This window comes from Narcine bancroftii, chromosome 6 (genome assembly GCF_036971445.1).
Source record: "Narcine bancroftii isolate sNarBan1 chromosome 6, sNarBan1.hap1, whole genome shotgun sequence".
NCBI classification, from domain to species: Eukaryota; Metazoa; Chordata; class Chondrichthyes; order Torpediniformes; family Narcinidae; genus Narcine; species Narcine bancroftii.
Window position 1 is genome coordinate 16,416,333 of NC_091474.1, and position 18,356 is coordinate 16,434,688.

Genomic DNA, 18,356 nt, shown 5'->3' on the forward strand with positions numbered 1-18,356 from the left:
ACCATAAATACTCCGTATAGGGATTCTTTTCCAAAATGTTTTTATGCCTAAAATAAGATGCATTTCAATTTTGAATTAAAGTTTTAAAGTAAAGAAAAATTTCTAAAACTTTCTTGATTATATTTGAAAAATATGGGCAAGGCACAGTACCTGTTGCAATTACTTGGGATATTTCTACATTCAAGGTCAGAATCAACTGGCAAGTTAGGGTCTGAAATTAAGAGAGATATTTAAAAAGTTTTAGTTTCTACTTGCTACTAAAAACAATTGAACTCTCTGAGGAGCTAATACTGAGCAGTAGATAAAATGCATGAACCAAATTGCCCAACATGGTCATCAAATGCTATTCAAATCTGCAGTGGTCAAATGGACGGAGTCCTTAGCCAAGAATGCAGACGTGTTTTCTGCAACTGTGTCAGTCAGGATGGATTGAATTTAACCCACAATGCCTTTCTGTACCACTCAGCAAAGGTCATCCTTTCGTACCATAGAATGTTCTCAATCTAGTCTGTCACACCTGTTGCTGCCAAAGTTCCTCTGCAGGACTTAACATCAGTAGGATTCTCCTGAAGATCATATGTCACATGACGACTGACTAATTAACAACTTTTGCACCCGCTGACCTTTCTCAAAAGTTACCAACTTCAAAACGTAATTGCCTTTCCGTGAGAGTACATCATAATAGCTTTTTTTTTCTTTTTGATGCACTTAAAAAAAACATAACCTTGTTTCATCAATTATTAGTGGTGTTCATTTGTAACTAACAAGTTTTTTTCCTAAATAAACCATCAAAATTGTAAGACATGACATGTAATTTATTATCATGGATAATTTTTAAGATGTGCACATAGCCATGCATAATGAAAGCAAAATGTAGTAAAGAGTCATGCCATCTGTGAAACATTAACAAAAAATATCTCATTTGCAGGGTGGTATCAGACATTCGATAAGAATGGCATGCAATTTTTCAATTTACAGTTTTAATTTGACATCTATTAAAACATTATAAAAGATCACCAGGTCCAATTTAAAATAGAATAAAAGATCCCGACAACAGTTTTACATTTTGGTCTCAAAACTTCCATTGGAATGGAAGGTGGTTAAAATCTGCATAATTATTTAAATCTAGAATATCTGTATTGATTCTGTGACAAAATTTTTTGATTTGTATAAATTCCTTCAAATTTAGGTTAATTTTTCAAAACAGAAAATTCCCAATCCACAATATACTTGCATTTTTGTAGAACTTGCCTCAACCTCATTTCACCCCAAAATGCTTCACAGCCAAGGAAGTTATTCGAATATAGTCATAGTCAAAATGTTGCATTGAAGCAAAGGCTGCTTTTTGCCCCTCGTATTTCATTTTGAGAAATACATTGTCAAAAACCTTTGAAGTTTAGAAATATAAGAATATCCTACTTGCAAAATAGATAACTGCAGATTTACTGAAAACTTTTAATATTTAACTTGTCAAGTTTGTTGATACCATCTAAAAATCACCAATATTTAAATTTATTTAGCCAAGAGAAATGAAGTCGCTGATGAATTCTACGAGACGTATCTAGACTTCTCAGCTTGCCCTGAAATTTAAAGTCTGATGTGGCTGCCTGACTAAACACAATTCACTTGGACAATACTTCTTTTCAAAATAAATAAAATGAACTCTATCTTGAATTTGGTTTGTTAAAACAAATGTGGACAGAAAGCTCTCCTCCAGCCTTGCATTTCAAAGCACTGCCGCAGTCAGCATATTGAATATTTAATGTCCTGATGAGCAATTCCACCTGCTGACACAGGAAAAGTGACGGAACAATACATGCACTACAACAACCTCATCAATTGACTCCACATTCAGCGAGCCCAGTAAGACAAGATTTTTTCTCTCTCTCTCTCTTTGGAATGGTCAATCTTCTCCGATGAATATTCCCTAAAAGAAATACATACTTCTTTACATTCCATAGCTTGCAAGGTTCATATGGGCATATAAAGAAGTATGTGCTCCAAATAGGTAATTGGCCGATGAGCTTCCTTCATGTAAGTAAAAATGCTGATTCAGAATCCTTGCTCCCAGGATCTGGGTTACATGCAACAAATTTAAAGCAGCCGTTAAAAGAGTTTTTCTCCCCTCCATTTTGCTTTGAACACTAATATAAGGAGCTACACTATTGAAACACAGATTGTGTCACACATTTTCCATGGATTAATAAGCATTCGAGTTTGGAAGGAGGGGGAGAAATTATAGTGAAAAAAATGCTACAGTTGACAATGTTTTAATTAAAGGACATTACTGCAGTCATGACATGTTGCAAATTTTAATTCCTGCTGAGATCAATAAAGGAGCATTTTAATTGTCCAAACGTACTGTTCATCACACAATTTAGAAGAAAAGAATATTTTCTTACCGATGTTAAAGTGCAAATTCCATATAATAGGGCGGTAGAAGTCAAAATTTTATGGATTGCCAGTGCCAGGAACATTTCTTGATTGCAGGGCGCGAGCACTTTTAGACTTGGCGCTGCTGTGGCACACATCTGTTGCCATTTCTGACAGTTCACTTGCAAGGCGCTGTTAGACACTGAGGCTTCCCCACAAATAAAAGGCTGTACAGAGAACCAGCTTGGCCCCTCGTGATTTCAAGTCCCATCCTCTGCTTTCAGTCGCTCTCTCTCCGCCTCTTGTCTTTTTTCTGTCTGCTGCACAGTCATCCCGGGCTGAGCTTTAAACCTCCCCTAACAATGTGGCCAGAGTGGCGATGCTGAAAATGATGATCAGACTGAATAAAAGGCTATTATGGGCAGGATTTAGGCACTAAGGCAAAAGCAAGAGGTCACACGGGGCACTTAATGCTCATTCAGCATTGCTGTAATGGTATGCTATGCTTGTTCCCTCACCTGCTTTGTTGACTGCTACTCCATCCAAGCCTCACAGATCAATACCAATTTACAGGCAAATGAAAAGCAAATGTCTTAGTGTTAATGAATTTTACTTTCGCACATTCTTTTGATCTCAACTACCAGGATAAGGCTGGGGGTGTTGCTCTTTAAGCAAACTTTGGCAATAATCATATAAAGCTGGTGGAAAATATTACTTTCCCAAAAGGTCCTGCTATTTTCTTCCACTGTTACATCATTCTTGGTCACTCATTTAACAGAAGAAACTTGTGCAAAAGCAATTCCTATTGATAAAGGCACTAACTTTCTTCAGGCAGCAGGATGCCTCAGCTGCACTGCATTCACTCAAAGACAGGACAGCACCACTAAAATATTTCACACGGAAATGGGACCATGGCAAGGCAAAGACAAAAGTGTGACACATTCCACTCCCATTCGACGAACAAGAGGGACAGGCAATGAGGAACAAATGGTATCGAAAGCTGCCCGTGGATGATCTCACTATACAAGCTGGAGTGCAATGAACATGAGGGCAGAAAGAAACTGACACAATGACCCCACCCCCCCACCCCTCTAACCATCACCACCGCCCCATTCACCCTTTATCCTTTACTCTTCTCTCCCCACTTCCTTTAGTGTTCCATTTCACTGTCCATGTTTAAGAATTCTCCAGGCAGGACATGGGTTGAAAGTTTTTATTTAGCTTTAAGGCACCTAGCATCTTCCTAACTCCAGTTACATTGTAAGGTCCAGTGATTAATCAATTATTGTTACTATTAGTTATCACTAGATTTTTTTGCTCCATCATTCCAGTCAGAATCCATCAAGCAGCCTGTCTCAGCATTAAGCATAAAAGGCTTTTTAACCTTTCAGAATGAACGCATGACAGAGGTCTCATATTTCTGTTTGGATCATTCCAGTCCATTGCTAGCTCTGCAGTATTTTTTAAATACAAAGTACACCATGGCAGAACTAAACCATACAACCTCCCACACACACACACACACACACACACACACACACACACACACACACACACATACACAAACGCACACGCGCGCGCGCACACACACACACACACACACACACACACAAACACACACACACACAGTCACATCAGGATATATGCACAGATACAGTCTCACAGACCGATGAACAGGCACACTGACAGACAACAGACTGGCATGTTGCATGGGCCAGGGGCTCAACTGAGCCCCGCTAGCGGATGCAAGTGCAGTTAGAGGAGAAAGAAAGAAGACATACCAGATCAGAGATTCTGTTACAGCAGTTGTGTCACCAGAGCAGTAGCTGAAAGCTGAATCAGCTTTGGAGAGTTAGAGATGCATAGAGGAGGGTCACAGTATCACGAGGTAATAATGCACTTCATGCGGCAGCTGTCAGCCTTTTCTCAGAGCCAATCTCTTATGCAGAAAGCAGGGGCCCTGTGATGGTGTTAGTCCTCCGATGTAAAGATTCCTTCTGAACTGAGCAGCCCCTAACTCTTTCCATCCTGCTGCAGAGGAGCCTTGTCGCTTTGGTGTGTGTAAAAGGTATGACAAGCTGCAGCTAGCTGAAGGCAGGGAAGGAGAGAGAGCAAGAGACAGACAGAGACAGAGGGAAAGAGAGGCAGACCACACAATGAAGGACAAAACCAGGAGTTGAGGAGAGGCAACCTTCACTTGAACGAATGCTGCAGCGCAGAACACCTTGATTCCCATGAGCTGCACTGAGCAGGAGTCTACCTTCTCCCCTCCCAGAGGTCAGACAGAAGCAGAGGTCAGCACTCACACACACAGGAGGGGGCTGCTGAGAACACTTTCTAATCAGAAAGTGGGACCACATTTCTAGTACTTATATACCCAGCTAAGCATCTGAAACATGCACTACCGGCAACCAGTCTCTTCAGTGTTGCTCCCTCCCTGACCATATTTAGTCAACCATGGCAAAAAATAGCCTGTCAGCTGCAGATTGCCGAACCTGGAGTATTTGGAGTTCAATCGCTTGCTCAGCCCATTGACTGCTTGTCCTGTGGTGCTCTGACTGCCATTTGACTGCTATTTTTAGCCAGGCCAAATAAAGAGGTATCTCATCTTACCGCTAATGTGTCCTAGTGATTCAGTAGGTCCCTACTATGTATGGTAAGCATCAATATAATAATAGATATCAACAGAAACTGAATCTTTTGAAGTTTTGTTTTGCTGTAGCAGACAATGGGAATGTATTAAAGGGTGGAACTCGGAATGATATTGATTTTATTTTGTTCTTTCTCGCTCTTTCGGCTGTCTGTGCAATTAAGCAGAATGTTCTTGGGAACAATTAATTTTTAAGATGCAAGTCAGCTAGGCTGGCCACATGTCCGTTAGCTTGCCATGACGCTTCTCTCAGTAATAATGGGATAACACTTGTTGTCCTTTTGGTTGACTACCCGACAGTCGGAAAAGATCAGGTCAGATCAAGCTCTGTGAATGTTCCCCTTGACTCTTCATGAGGTGCTCTGGTGAGACTAATTTGCCATAGAACTTCCTATCAGAGTTTAAAAAAAATGTAAATCTCAGGAGAAGAAGCTTAAGTTACCGATGATAGCTGTCCTAAAGAGGATCTCCAGATTCCAGCACTAGACGTTAGGCTCCATAGATAACTGCCCATGATTAAGACCAGAGGAAACATTGTGCTCAATGACAGATTCTTCAGGCAGTGTTGGGGGTAATGAGAGTCCTGATTTATTTCCTCACTGCAACCAGCTGTTCAGTATTGAAAAGAAACATGTGAGCAGGTTTTAAAAATGTAAGCGCACAGCTGTAAAACTAACCATGTTTCACCTTTCCCCTGTGTGCCATAATCTGTACAATATTTTTGCAACATGCTCCAAAAGCAGGAGGAATTTGGATCTTCATTATTGGTCCCAGGCTTATTCCTGTGACTGGTTTTATACCAGGCACATCTGCACCACACAATAGCTCCAGTACTGCAAATAGCAGATAATATTTTATCCCTTGTCTATGGAGTTTTTTTTTTCATGTAAGCTGGAAAGTACAGCTCCATGAATTGGTTTCAATGCATTCAGTTATATTTTGTTCCCATTTACACGAATCTTTATGCATTAGATATGAAAATGGACAGATACACAAACACACAACCACCTTTCCATATGTGCACTAAACTACTGTGATTTCCATCCAACTGCACGCAGCATCTCTGGAAAGGTAGGCCATCTGGAAAAGCCTATGGATAATTTGAAGCTCTGGTGTTCTGCAAGAATATATTTAGCACAAACAATGCGGCTGGTTTGGTTTGCATTACACACAGCTACTGATGAGATAAATCATAAATCTGAGACAACAGAGGTGCTTTCGACTTAGTGAAGAAAGAGCTTAATCATTTCCTACCTTTTTTTTCTTTCTCAAGGATAAGCACTGCAGAGAAATCTTACTGATTTGGAATGGAATGATCCAATGTTATTCCCTAATGATTCCAGGATGAGGCAGAAAGAAGGTAAAACATAGGTGAAACATTTTATACCTGATGTTTGCAATACCTTGGAAATATAGAACAAGATTTATAGTGAGGCTGGGAACAAGTCAAATCTTATTTATTCTCTGTTTAATAAATTTCGTGTTTAACCCTTAAGAGAGTGCATAGAGCAAAAATTGCCCTATTTTAAGGCATTTGCAAATAGACCTATTAAGAATTCCTGCATCCCATAGCTTTGAAACCACAGCCACTAATTTTTTTCCATCCATCACTTAATTAGATGATTCATTACCTTTTTAACATGAGAATTGACATCACACACTGAGGGAGAAATGTTTATTTCTGTATTTTACCTCTGTTTATTGACAGTAAGCATGCATAGCAGGAGTAGGTCTTGTTCAGAGTTTCTTTACAGAGAATTCTCTACACTTCAATTTTCAGATTAGATTAATTTTTTTTAATTTAGACATACAGCACCGTAGCAGGACATTTCAGCCCACAAGTCCATGCTGCCCAATTTACACCAATTAACCTATATCCCCCGGTACGTTTTGAAAAGTGGGAGGAAACCGGAGCCCCTGGGGAAAACCCATGCAGGCACGGGGAGAATGTACAAACAGACACCGCAGGATTCGAACCCAAGTCCCATTTGCTGGTGCTGTAAAGGCTTTGCTCTAACTGCTATGCCAACCGTGGAAACATCCCCCCCACCCCCCCCACCAACCCCATCAATCTGCATAATCCTGAAAGAAGTATTAATTGTTCTGTCTCTTACTATTTGAATGTAGGTAACAATGAAGTTCAAATCAAAGTGGTTGGGAAAAAAAGAACAAAGCACAAATCTTGCTCTACTTCTAAGTTTGCTGAGTACATCATCAGTAAATGTGAGGTCATTCATTTTAGAAAGAAAAATGGTAATGATGAAAATATTGCTGCATGTTGTTGTACAGGGAGACCTGGGCGTGCTTGTGCATAAATCACGGAGAGTTAGTTTGGAGATGCAGCAGGTAATCAAGAAGGTAAATGTAATCTTGGCCTTCATTACAAGAGGAATTGTATTTAACTGCTGAGAAGTTCTGCTGCAACTGTTCAGGGTATCAGTGAGCCACACCTGGGGTCTTAATGTGCTGTTCTTGTCTCCTTATTTGAGAGATAGTTTTGGAGCAGGTGCAGAGGAAGTTTGCCAGGTTGATTCTGGAAATGTAGGGGGTCATCTTATGAGGCGAGATTGAGGAGCCTGGAACTATTGTCATTGATTTTAAAAGACTGATGGGGGATCTTATAGAGACTTATACAATTAGGAAAGGAATAGATAAGATTGAAGCAGAGAGGCTGTTTCCACTGACAGATGAGGTGAGAATGAGGGGACATAGCCTCAAGACTCAAGGGAGTATCGTTAAGACAGATATGATTTTTACAGAGCCTTCGCGGGATTTTACCATAATGAGGAGTCTCCGACATCCCTGTATCAGTCGTTCACACTGGAAAGACCAAAACCTGTAAATCTCCATTTTAGTCCACCATTTTATACAGCATACTGTATGTAAAGAGGCGGGACGTGCAATGCCACTGTGTCAATGTCAACTGTGATGTACAACATACGTGGGACCTGTTGGGGCTGAGCGATAAATAGGTGCCTTTCTAGTGAGCTCACGGCCCCTTCAAGACAAGTTGGTCAGTGGGCTAATGATGATCACACTTTATCTTTGCTGATGGTTTTGGGTTTAAACCAAGAGGATAAGAAATGATGTTGCAAATTTGAAATAAAGAAACAGAAACATGCCAGATCAGGCAGCAACTGGCACAAAGAGAAGCAGAGTTAACATTTCAGGTCTTCAAACCCCCTGACCGTTTATGAATCTATCGGGAAAATAAATAAGTTAACACAGTTAACATTTGTAATGAGAAACCTGCCTATTTTCTGATTTGACTGCAGATTTGCTGGATATTTATTCCTGGGAAATGCAATTTCTAAATCTTCCCATACTTCAAACAAAGTGGAAAGTTATATCAATCCGCAGAATCGTTATATTGTCACAGCATGACTGGGTGGTCCCCAAAACAGTCACCCGTCCTTTCAGTGTAACTTGGGAGGGAAACGAATCTCCCCAAACCTCAGGCAAAAATCAAGGGAAGCAGATTTCCACAAACCTCAAATGTATAGAATCATTTCCCTTGAAATAACCAGTGTTTAAGGTTTCAACAAATAGGATTTGAAAGGCTAGCTAATAAGGCCTATGGGTTGCTGGGATTCATTAATAGAGGGATTGAGTTCAGGAGTAGAGAGGTCATGTTGCAATTCTACAAATCTTTGGTATGACCACATTTAGAATATTGTGTTCAGTTCTGGTCACCTCATTATAGGAAGGATATGGAAGCGCTAAGAGGGTGCAGAGGAGATTTACCAGGATGTTAACTGGATTGGAAAACAAGTCTTATGAGGCAACTTTGGCAGAGCTGGGACTTTTCTCTTTGGAGCGTAGAAGGATGAGAGGAGACTTGATAGAAGTTTGCAAGATTATGAGAGACATAAGATAACACCCAGCACCCGTTTCCCAGGACAGGATCAGCAAACACCAGCAGACATGTGTTCAAAGTTAAGGGAGGGAAGTTTAGGGGAGACATCTGTGATAAATATTTTGCACAGAGAGTTATGGGTGCCTGGAATGCCTTGCTGGGGATGGTGGTGGAGGCTGAAACATTGTGGGCATTTAAGAGACTCTTATACAGACACATGGATGAAAGTAAAATAGAGGGTTATGGGGTAGGGAGGATTTAGTACTTTTTTAAAAAGGAATATATGGGTCAGCACAACATTGAGGGTCAAAGGGCCTGTACTGTGCTGTAGTGTTCTATGTACTATGTTAATCACCAATTTTCCACCTGTGCACTTCTCCTGCAGAATAGGCAGATCATAAAGACAGGCCAGAAAAACTAACTGCAGGTGAACACACTTCCCTCTCCTTTCTGTCCTGAGACTTAAAGCAAGGGTTCCACCCTTGCCTGTCTGAATTCCAATTAGATGCCCATTAAACTATTAACCATTTTTAACATTGACCCTTAGCCAGGTGATGAGCAGTGGAACTCAAGACTATCTGTCCCAGCAAATGAAACACTTGCCCCTCCGCATATATTAACCTTCCACAAAATGCAATTAAACACATCGACATAAGGATTTGCCTAATGGCGGAACTGCTTCAACGACAACTTTGGCATCACATTCATTAGGTGAGTTGGTCCCTGAATGCCTGCAGTGCAGTTTACGCTGCAGGTGTTCCGGGAAAATTACAAGAGGTCTCGACGAGAAAAAGACCTGAGCTTTTGACACAGCATACATTCTGGGAAGAAGGAATAATTTCCCAGAATGCAGCAGCTATGTAAAAAAAACATAAGAGATAAGGAGAAACAGTTTCTCCCATACAGTGGTAAATCTGTGGAATTCTCTGCCCAGTGAAACAACTGAGACTATCTTGTTGAATGTACTTATCAAACAGATAGATAGATTTTTGAAGAATTTTGGAAAACTGTGAGCTGAGTCCCTGGCCAGATCAGGAATGATCTTATTGAATGGTAAAGCAGGCTCAATGGGTCAGATGCCTAATTCTGCTCCTATTCTATTGTAACCAGTCACAGAGAGATTTTGTTAATGAAATAGTTTTATTTGTTTACTGACTTTCCATTGGAATAATTTATGTGGATAGTGAAACAATTTTTACTGGTTATTATTTTCTCCTTTTAATTACATCTAACAAAGTGATGGCTCAAACAAGAGGAAAATCACAATATGCTTATTTGCTTCTTGACAATGTAATTAGAACTCAAGATTGCACATTATTGAGCTCTGAGGAGCAACTGCACAAGTTTTGAACTTTGGGATAACTCTGAAATTGATAACTGAGAATTGATGTTTTAGCAGTAAACTGTTGGATTAAGTTCTATTAGCCATGATACCCTGGATGACTTGATTCCACAGGAAAGGTCTAAGGTCAGGCTGATGAGAATGTAATAATATCAAACCATGTCACTACACTGGCATCTTATTATCTAGGGGTAAGTAGTAAAGTTGGAAATTCATCTCCAATATCAGAATGACAAGATGTACTGAAATTACAATAATTACATAGCCATGAGGAGTTAGTAGGATCCTTTTTCAGGTGATTGCAATATTCCATCAACTGCCCATTATTTCTTTTTAATTCAAAATGAATATGAGAATTATTTAACACCATCTAATCTGATAATGACCACTTTACACCATCATCAGATGTCAAATTTACCGTCAGTATTTGCTGTATGTGGCTTTTATAAAACATTTACCCAAGAAATGGATCAGATGTTCCCAGAACAGTGTCTGCAATATTAATGGTGAACATTAATTAATGCTTTAAATTTGTCTCCCATTGTATTATCCACTTCCTGGACACATTAATGTACATGGAAGGTTCCCAGGGCATTCTGTAAATTGACCTTCAACAAATTGTTCACACATTGTTTGAACTTCTAGCATCTCACATGTATCAATCTGCAATTAATTCTATTGAGGATCAAGAGCTGACAAGAATAAACCAACTTCATATTGATTCCTGTTCCTTTCTTTTTAAGATATTTTTATTGAAGTTTGCAATAATACAATTATATATTGAAATACTGTTCCTAAATATTTAAGTGAAACTTTGCTTGTTTAATGATTCAGGGGGGCTTATCCCTGAGCAGTGTTGAATGGACTTATCTCAGATAACATGGCCCCACAATTCAAAAAGTACGGGGGGAGGGGGTGGGTGTAGGTTAATAGGATGTAAATTGGCCGGCATGGACTCATGGGCTGATATAACTACGTTGTATCTCTAAATTTAATTAAAAAAAAAATTAAACACTTGCTCTGAAGTAAATGGGACTAAAGTTGGCATGGTGGTAAAATTGACCAGTTCCTGCAACCCAGGCTCAGTCCTGACTGTGAATTCTGCATTTGTGGAGTTTGGTCTATCTCCCCAGAACCATGGAGATTTTTCCTGGATGCTCCAGCTTCCTCCCACATCCCAGATTTGAAGCCTAGCTGGCCAACTGTGAATTTCTTCAAAGGTGAGGGTGAGTGGTGGAATCTGGTAGGACTTAATAAAAATATTTGGAAGATAAAATGGCATGGTATAAATGGGAAAAACCACAATGCTGGGGAAACTCATCAGGTCAAACAGCGTACTTTATAGAGCAAAGATGTCTGGAATAAATGTGTGCTAATGATCTGAGTAGATTGTGGGCTACAGGGCCTGTTTCCATGTTGCATGACCCTCTGAATTCCCATGAGTAATTAGCCATCAATATTCTGATTTGGATTTTCACTCCTGTGATCATTTGGGCTTGAGAGTGAATTCAAGGTTAAATTTGTTGGCAATATCATGCCCGAAATCCAACTCCAACTTGATCCTTTCTGGACTTACTGTAAGTATGTTAGGCTTCCTCTGGGAGAAAACTTTGTCATTTTCAATAGATATTAATGACCAATTAGGAGCTCTGAACTATTAACCTTCTATTCAAGGTTTTCTTCATCTTCCTGGAACTCAGCAGTGAAAGCAGCTCAAGAGTGTAATGAGCTGAAGGGTCTGAAGAGCTGGTTGGCAAATGGGAAAGTGGGTACAGTGAACCACCTGCCATTTTGAGAATTTCTGTGAGAGGTTCTGTTCATGGAGGCTGCACAGAGAAGTTGTTTGGGAAACTGGAGCATGTCTTCTTTTTGAGCTAAATTTGTAAATTCTGAAACCAACCATTTGTGAGCTAATGTTGTAGCTCTCTGAGGTGACATCAGCTGTTTACACTGCCGTGGGATTGACAGGAGGCCGGAGACAACATGCCAATTACTGTCCAAGAGAAGGGAAGATGCTGGGGAAAAATAAAGTGTATCAGTGAGTGGTTTTTATCGCTCAGTTCCTTGACCCTTCTCAGACTCATCCATGTCAGAGGCATCCCAAGATTCCATGATACCAATAAACCACAGAGCAGTTTATTGAAGATCAGGACAAGATTAAAGATCCTTGTACCCTGTTCAGTGTAGACGTTCAGGATTAACCCTCATGTCCCTCACCCACCATGCATCCCCACTGCCAAGAAGATCTGCATGCATTCTGTTCTATTGTAATATTTGATGGTCCTTGCAAATGATCCAATATTTCAACAGATTAGAATATTATCCCAATTCCCCACAGCATCATATCTCTCATGACTGTGGCAGAACCTCAGTCCGTCTACAACTGTGCTGTGCGATTTAGATGCCTGCGAACACACCCCTAATTCTCTGCTGCTGTTGGGCAGCACCCAAGATCTAGCACACATGTCATAAAGTCATCCATGCTGGTCAGGATGCCCATTTGACTACATTTAGCCCATCTCTCTAAATGCTTCCTATCTGAAATCAAAAGGTCCAAAGGTCTTTTAAATGTTGTAAATTTACTCACCTCTGCCACCTCCTCTGGCAGCTTGTTTCTCATATCCAACCCCACTGTGCGAAAAAGTTCCCCTCAGCCATCCCTTAAATCTTTCCCCTCTCACGTTCAACCTATTCCCTCTTGCTTAAGACTCACCTGCCCTGGAAAATTAGACTGTGACAATCCATCTTATCTATGTCCCTCATGATTTTATAAACTCTATAAAGTCACACCTCAGACACCTTTGCTCTCGGGAAAACTGTTCCAGTCTGCCCAGTCTCTCTGTGTAACTCAACCCCCCCCCCCCACCCATTCCTGGCAACATGTCCAGTGAGCAGAGCTCGGTGGACTCCAACATGGGCTGAAGACATATTCCTCCTATTATGTGAATCACCACAAACAATGTGACTTTTACATGATAGAGGAATTAGGGGATATGGGGAGAAGGCAGGTAGGTGGAGTTAGGTCATAAATTAGATCAGCCGTGATCGTATTGAATGGCGGAGCAGGCTCGATGGGCCGAATGAGGTGATAGAGGAATTAGGGGATATGGGGAGAAGGCAGGTAGGTGGAGTTAGGTCATAAATTAGATCAGCCGTGATCGTATTGAATGGCGGAGCAGGCTCGATGGGCCGAATGAGGTGATAGAGGAATTAGGGGATATGGGGAGAAGGCAGGTAGGTGGAGTTAGGTCATAAATTAGATCAGCCATGATCTTATTGAATGGCAGAGCAGGCTCGATGGGCCATTTTTGGCCTACTCCTGTTCCTACTTCCTATGTTCCTATGTCAACCTACTGTCTCTTTTACCGGACTCACCAAAATGTGACTCTCTGAGCTGGGCAGGAGTTTTGTTCTCATACCCTTATCAGCAGCGAACATATTGTAACATTAAACTAAAACTCTGCTGTTTTCACACACATCTCCTTCTATTCCATGCATGCCCATGCATCCAGAAACCTTTTAAATGCGACTGTCGTATCTGCCTCCACCACTGTCCCTGGCAGCCCATTCCAGGAACCTACCACACTTTGGTTAAAAACTAGCCCCACACATCTCCTTTAATTGCAACCCCCCCTCCCTCCCCCCCCCCCCCCCCCCCCCCCAACAGCCCTGCAAGTCCTCACTGGCACTTGCCTGAGTGAGTGTGGTTTTACCAATTCTCAAATTCAGCATATCCAGGAAGATACAGCCAACTTGATTGGAACTTCATCCATCACACTAACCATGCATTTCTTCTGCCCAAGTGCACAGCAGCTGCAGTAGGTAGCGACCCCAAAGTTTCAGCACAGATTAGGTCCCAACCTACCAATAAGGATAACTGCTTCAGGCACAAAATAAGATATTACTACAAGTTACACATTGCCTTGACTTGAAAAAATATTTCACCCTTTCTTCACAGGCTCCATACCTTGCTCAGCACCACAGTGGAAGCATCTTCACAGGAAGGATTGCATTTGCTCTAAGATGTGATTGACCACTACCTTCTCATGGGAAAGTAATGGTGGGTAAGGGATATTGACTTTTCATAAATTATAAAAATAAAGAGTATAAGGGGTGAAAAAAAAAAAAGAACCTCTGATTCCCCACTTCTAATGACCAGTCATCTCTGGCCCGGGATTCTCAAAAGAGGTGGTTAGTTCTGGCTAACTTCCTTTTCTCGGACTTTTATCTTCTCTTGTTCTGCAAGGCAATAAAGAAGCATTCAATGACAGAGTGGGATGATTGGTATTGAAGGAGTTCAATAGCCCTTAGAGCACACATGTCAAACTCTGGCCCGCGGGCCAAATTTGGCCCGCGATATAATTATATTTGGCCCGCAAGATCATATTAAATATATATTAGAGTTGGCCCGCTGGCCGCCGCGCCAGTATAGCGCATGCACACTGAAGGTGAAAATGAAGACGCCGGAGGTGTGGAGGGATCTCAGAGTCCCGAATCCTGGGGATCGGAGCGCCGCACTCAGCCCGCCCGGCTCCTGGACACACAGACGCGGCTGGAGTTGGGGACCATCCTCGCTGGGTCTGCGCTTCAGCGACGATGCCAGACTGAACGTCTCGTTGGCGATGCCTTCCGCCTTGCTCTGTGCACGGCGGACCCTGCCTCCCACTCCTTTTGTTGGAGACGAGCCCGGCGCCGTGAGATCGCAGTTTAATCCCTCTCCAACCATGGGAGGGGGGTGGGAGCAATGCGCTCTTCTCAGCCAATTCCTCCACCGCCCCGGATGCCGGCGTTTCAACGGGGGGTTCGGGTGCCTTTGTCAGGCGACCGACCTGTTGGTCCAAGACAAGGGGAGAGCGTACAAACTCCACACCGACAGCACCTGAACTCGGGTGAACGTGGAGCTGCGACCCCACATTCCACATCAGGGCTGTGTGTAAGATTGGGAGCAGTGAGATGGAAGCTTATTTTGTTCATATGATTTAAGCCTTTCTTGAGGGGGGGTGGTCCTTCTCTGACCACTTGCCTAACAATTAACCTAATCAGATGTGGAGTTACCATACAACAGTTCTCAACCTTTTTCTTTCCACTCGCGTCCCTGTGCCATTGGTGCTCTGTGATTAGTAAGGGATTGCTTAAGGTGGTCTGTGGGTGGGAAGAAAAAGTTTGAAGACCACTGCTTTAATCATCCCTCATTGACTCGTCATGTGCACGGTTTCAGACGCTAAAGGAAATGGGCCAAAGACAATGACAATGAAAGAGTTTATCCAAAACTATTATTAAACATTTATTTTAATAAGAAAAAGTTTAACATTACATATGTTGAAAGAAGAGAAAACATGCAGATGTTGTTGAAAATTTTCAATAAATATTTAGTTCGGACCTCGACTTAGTCCAAGTTTTTAATTTTGGCCCTCCGTGAATTTGAGTTTGACACCCCTGCCTTAGAGTCTTGACTTTACTTGAAGGCAAGTTCATTGTCAATGGTAGATGAAGTAGTAGTGAAATGAAAGCAGAAATGTTTTCCATGTGAAACGGCTACAACTTGTTCCTTGACTCTTCTCCAACTCATCTATATCGGAGGCATCTCAGGCTTCCAAGATACCAACGAGCCACCGAGAACTTGACTGAAGATCAGGCCAAGATTAGAGATTCTCCTGATTATTTCCAGCCATTCAGGTGTTATTTCAGATTGCCAGTATGTGCAGTTTTTAAAAAATTCATAATTGGGACATGTGAAGAAATGCATCATAGATCATTCCACCTTTACAATAAATTACAATACCATTAATTTTTTACTTTTCTCTCAGATATAATTTCTGGTTGACATAATTTTAAGACTAAGATTTGAAGATAGAATACTTGAGCAATAATATCAGAGGTTATCAGATGCCAACAGTAGGAGAGTGAATCATGCAATCATGAATAGAGTTACAGCCCATAGCAATGATAAACGAAACAATTAATGACCATTGGGGACTTTTAATAAGGAGGAAAAAAAGTTGTATCATCACTCCCATCTAATAAGGAGTTTTATGTTTAAATTTATCTGTCACAAAATTACCTCTCGAGGGTTCGTCTGCAGACAGGCCAACAGATTATCTCTAATATTCATGCTGCCACTTAAAAAGCACAATTTACAGAGTATAGGATGGTGATGAAATGGAAGATCTATTAGCACCAAGAAAGGGTTCATTCAGGAGCCCGATGGCTGTGGGGAAAAAAACTGTCTAAGCCTGTTGTTACATGCTTTCACATTCTTACGCCTTCTCCCTGATGAGAGACGGGAGAAGGGAGCAAGTCTCTGGTCTGTTGTGTCTTTCAGTATGTTGGCTGCCTTTCCTAGGCAGTGGCAGAAAGATGGAGACCATGGAGGGGAGGGGAGTTTACATTATGTTCTGCACTTCTGTAGTTTCCTCTGCTCTTGAGCAGAGCAGCTCCCATACCATGGTGTGATGCATCCAGCACGTTTGGATGGTTCACCTGAATAAGTTATTGAGAGACAGGGGAGCATGTCAAATCTCTTTCATCTTCTGAGAATGTAGACACATTTTCTCAAACATCAGATCAACGTTCTTGTCTCAGGTCAGGTCAACAAAGATATTTATTGCTAAGAATTTGAAGCTATCTACTTTTCCAACTTCAGTATCATTAATGTGGACAGAGGTGTAGACGTTGCCTCTCTCCTGAAGTAAGGGATCACCTCCTTCATCTTAATGATGCTGAGAGAGATGTTGTTATCTTTGGCACTTTGCCACTAGACTTTCAGTCTCACTTCTAAAGTCTCACTGTATACATAAAGATTGGTGTTTGCAGGAAAGGTGTTGACAGTCCCTTGTGTGCTTACCCCACAATGATGAAGAAAATCCATCAAGGTTTCACAGTTCTAAATCCTTTGCCATGATTCCATAGTGGAAAATACTTCTGAATACCAAGTGAGGACAGAATCAGGCTCTGTACAAAAATTATGAATAGAAAATTAAGTGTGAGGTTGAGTTGCATTCCAGTGTACTGTCATCTCTTTCGATTAGATTGGGCTTTAGATGTTATTAAAAGCTATCAGGAATATGTTATCAATTGAAGTCTTCTATTGGGCAAAGAAGAAATGATTACTGGTTGTTTAGTGAGTTAAATACTGTAATGGTTCTTAAACAGGCAATGATATATATTCTATTAAATTCAACCCAGAAATGGATATATTATTTCATTCAGGGCTGCCTATGCCAGAGCAGGACAAAATGGATCACTGTTGCATTATTCAGATTCGATGAACAAGAAATCCAAACAACAGGCAAGAAAAAAACCCAAGAAAATAAATAAAATTTAAAATAAATGAGAATAAATAAAATATGAAGTAATTTTTTAAATGAAAGTTTGAAATTGTAAGAATATATGTTCTTCAAAGTAACACACCACCCATTGGTGACAACGGGAGCAAACATTCAGCCAGCGGATCACCCCAGTTGTGCCACGGCCGCATCAGTTGTGTTTGAATAAAATGCTGGTGCCCAGGATGAAGAGCCAGCTGGTACCACTTGCCATTGGGGTGTCTCTCCCTTCCTAGTAAGAATCTTTATCTTTATTTGTATCAGGTATATTAATAAGGTTTATCTGTAAACTTGGGGGAGGGTGGGTTAATTATGACAGTGATACGACAATGCGGCTACAGCGACCAGGGCTCGAATTTAAAATGTTGTAAGTTACAGGAATTACCTGAATAAAGTGAATTGTTACAATACTGATTTTTTTTTTTCAAATTACATTTTGCACCATCTTTTGACTTTTAAACAGTGTCTTCTTCATGCAGGTGTATTAGACAATGTGTCTCAGTCATCCGTAAAATTCACATATGCGGCATCTGTGATTCCCATAGGTAATGGTTACTGGGAATTCTACTGTATTATATATTAGCATATGACCTAAAGATCAAAGCTTCAAAAATTCAACTGAATCGATGAGAAAACTTATCACAGTTAAATTGCTCCTTTGTACCTAATCGGGATATATCTTTATTCACCTATTTGTTAATATTTAATCAAGTGCGATAATTGCTCCTTTGAAAAATATTGTCAGTGAAAAATTGGGATGGCAATCGGGTTCCACGATGCAATTTTTTTTCTGGTACGAGAAACAAGGAG

General features: G+C 40.9%; 2 long non-coding RNA genes across 3 annotated transcripts in view; one reads left to right on the forward strand and one right to left on the reverse strand.

Annotated features, from left to right (window-relative positions):
- The window catches only part of LOC138737429 (uncharacterized), a 78,905-nt gene extending 74,202 nt beyond the window's left edge, over positions 1 to 4,703 (reverse strand). For both annotated transcript variants that reach the window (XR_011340906.1, XR_011340907.1), the window contains exons 1-2: positions 4,155 to 4,703; positions 2,403 to 2,755 (exon numbers count right to left, since the gene is read on the reverse strand). This is a non-coding gene — a long non-coding RNA (uncharacterized lncRNA). The remainder of the gene's footprint in view (positions 1 to 2,402; positions 2,756 to 4,154) is intronic.
- Positions 4,704 to 6,295: 1,592 nt separating this feature from the next.
- Positions 6,296 to 17,513, forward strand: LOC138737430 (uncharacterized). Its single transcript, XR_011340908.1, has 3 exons — positions 6,296 to 6,383; positions 14,180 to 14,281; positions 17,431 to 17,513. It is a non-coding gene; the product is annotated as an uncharacterized lncRNA (long non-coding RNA).
- The last annotated feature ends 843 nt before the right edge of the window (positions 17,514 to 18,356 follow it).